Source organism: Solanum stenotomum, unplaced genomic scaffold (genome assembly GCF_019186545.1).
Source record: "Solanum stenotomum isolate F172 unplaced genomic scaffold, ASM1918654v1 scaffold14591, whole genome shotgun sequence".
Classification (NCBI taxonomy): Eukaryota; Viridiplantae; Streptophyta; class Magnoliopsida; order Solanales; family Solanaceae; genus Solanum; species Solanum stenotomum.
In genome coordinates, this window is record NW_026023113.1 from 1 (window position 1) to 3,104 (window position 3,104).

General features: G+C 35.0%; 1 pseudogene; it reads left to right on the forward strand.

Moving 5' to 3' along the window:
* The first annotated feature begins 77 nt into the window (after positions 1-77).
* On the forward strand, positions 78-2,920 carry LOC125850155 (cytochrome P450 CYP72A219-like; annotated as a pseudogene).
* The last annotated feature ends 184 nt before the right edge of the window (positions 2,921-3,104 follow it).

Genomic DNA, 3,104 nt, shown 5'->3' on the forward strand with positions numbered 1-3,104 from the left:
AGATATAAATTAGCTTACTTCTCCCTCTCTTTTCTATGTAAAAGAAAGTAGCTAGAAAGTAGACTCTTATTAATTTCATGGAGATTTCTTACAACAGAATTATAGAAGCAATTTGTGAAGCAGTTTTGTTGGTAAATACATGGAAAGTGTTGAATTGGGAAATAATTGAGAAAGAGTGGTCTTAAGGGAAATCCATAGAAATTATTCTATGGCGATTTGAACGAACTCACAAATAAACTAAATGAAGTTAGATCTAAGCCCATCAATTTCTCTGATGATATAGCTCAAAGGCTCATCCCGTTTTTCCTTGACTCCATCAACAAAAATGGTATGTTTCTTTTATTCTTCTTTAAAACAATATTTTTTTTCTATTCTTGTATATATCTAGTGTATTTTTTTTATAAAGAGGATTCAGTTGAATCAATTTTTGGTACCCTAGCTCCATCCATGAGTTGAAAGGGGTCGAAAACTCTCAAGTAGAAGCAGATCCAAGATTTGAAATTTTTGAATTTTATTAGGGACCTTAAGTTAATATTTAACTGGATACACAGTCAAATAATGATTGGACTTAAGTTGGAGTGTATATGTATTATGCCTTTTTTTTCTAATCAAAAATAGATTTCTCTCAGGTAAAAGTTCTTTTGTGTGGCATGGCCCATATCCAATAGTGTTGATCACAGATCCTGAACATGTAAAGGAGATTTTCACGAAGAATTATGTGTACCAAAAGGAAACTCATCGCAATCCATTTTCCAAGTTATTGGCTATAGGTCTTGCGCAGCTTGAAAAAAATAAATGGGCCAAACACCGAAAAATCATCAATCCTGCTTTCCAAGCTGAGAAGTTAAAGGTTGTATTCACTTCAAATTCTTATTACTACTAAATTTAGAAAACATTGGTAAATTTAAAATTATGAAGTTGTCTGTTTATAACCACGTGTGCAGTAACAAACAACATCAAGGGGATTTAAAACAATGCAAGCATGTCATACCTGAGATTTGAACCTGAAAATTATAGCAATTTGAACCACCTTTTATGACTACACTACCTTAGGTCAAAGGGGTGCAAAAATTTATGTCTATATGCCCAAAAACAATTGTTTTTACCCAATTCCAGTAGTTAATTGCTCGAAGAAGGGGTTTGAATTGAAGCCCCTTCAATATATGTAGCTCTGCTACTGATAACTAGTAATGGTTTTTGCAGTTAATTTGTTTTTGTACAGCATATGTTGCCAGTATTTTATCAGAGTTGTAGAGAAATGATAAGCAAATGGGAGGAGATTATTCCAACGGAAACATCATTCGAGCTCGATGTATGGCCAGACCTTCAATTAATGACCGCTGAAGTCATTTCTCGAACTGCATTTGGGAGTAGCTATGAAGAAGGAAGAATAGTATTTGAACTTCAGAATGAACAAGCTGAGTTGTAACGGACATAAATCGTTCAATTTATATACCAGGATCGAGGCATAACAATTTATTTGTGAAATTTCTACATAATATGGAAAATGACATGTTCATTATGTTCTACTAAAGAGACTTTTCTTGTTTGCTTTTAAATTTGTTTTGTTAGGTTCTTGCCTACTAAAAGGTACAAAAGAATGCTGGAAATCGAAAAGCAAGTCCAAACAACGATTAGGCGTATCATCGACAAAAGATTGAGGGCAATGGAAGCAGGGGAGACTAGTAAAAAAGACGTATTAGGCATATTACTTGAATCCAATATGAAAGAAATTGAACAACACGGAAGCAAAGATTTTGGAATGACAACAAATGAAGTTATTGAAGAATGCAAGTTTTTCTATTTTGCGGGACAAGAGACCACTGCAGTGTTGCTCATCTGGACAATGATTTTGTTGTGCCTACATCCAGAGTGGCAAGCACATGCCAGAGAGGAGGCTTTGCAGGTCTTCGGAAATGAAAACCAAATTTGGAAGGACTAGGTCGCCTCAAAATTGTAAGTACTTTCCACAAATTTGTTATGTAAGACAACTTAAAATAGATCAAATTTCAAAGATTAACACTATAAAATCAAGATAAAATAAGTATCTGTTAAATCGTCTTCCCTATCATTAATGCCAAATTGTTCCAACTGAGAGCAGATAGAACACATTTTCTATCGTCCTATTTCAGTCTCAGATGGGCAATTACTCAGAGATTAAAATATATCGGGAAGGCATTGTCAATTTTGCTGAATGACTGCTCTCAAATAAGACTTCTTCCCGTAATAGAAAGAATTCTGATTTACATGCCTAAAAATCTGCCATATCCCTAAATATATGTTATTCCTAATTGTAATATCTCTGAAAATATGCTACATTAATCTATGCTATCTCCTATCATCATTACACTAATATTTAGAGTTATAACACAGATATATACAGATATTTACAATCTGTCCAATCATGCTAACAGGCATGACATCTAAATTTTGTAAGAAGTGAACTAATTCTACTTCCAACTTAGGCAATACATTTTTCTTTCCATATATAGGTGACAATGATCTTGCACGAGACATTAAGGCTATTACCCCCAGTACCAACATATCGTAGAAGGAACAAACATGAAGTCAAATTAGGGGAGCTGAGTCTACCAGCTGGAGTGCTACTCTTTATACCCACAGTATTAATTCATTATGACAAGGAATTATGGGGTGAAGACGCGAAGGAATTCAAACCAGAAAGGTTCAGTGANAGGAGTGTCAAAGGCAACAAAAGGACAGGTCTCGTTTATTCCATTTGGCTGGGGACCTCGACTTTGCATCGGACAAAACTTTGCAATGATGGAAGCAAAGATGGCAATAGCAATGATACTACAAAATTTCTCCTTCGAACTCTCTCCGTCTTATGCACATGCTCCATTTGCAATAATTACTATTCATCCACAGTATGGTGCTCCTCTGCTTATGCGCAAACTTTGAAATGGATGTTGCTCAGATTTTAGAAATTGCTCTTTTCCTATTGGCATAATACATGAAGAGGACCTTTAACTTGGCATCACCTTTTTTTAGCTGGCCCGGTCACTTTTGGGCCGGCCTTCTGTTGGACCCATTTGCTTTTTAATAAAGAGAAAAGTGTCTTATGTACTTCTCAACTTTATGATTTA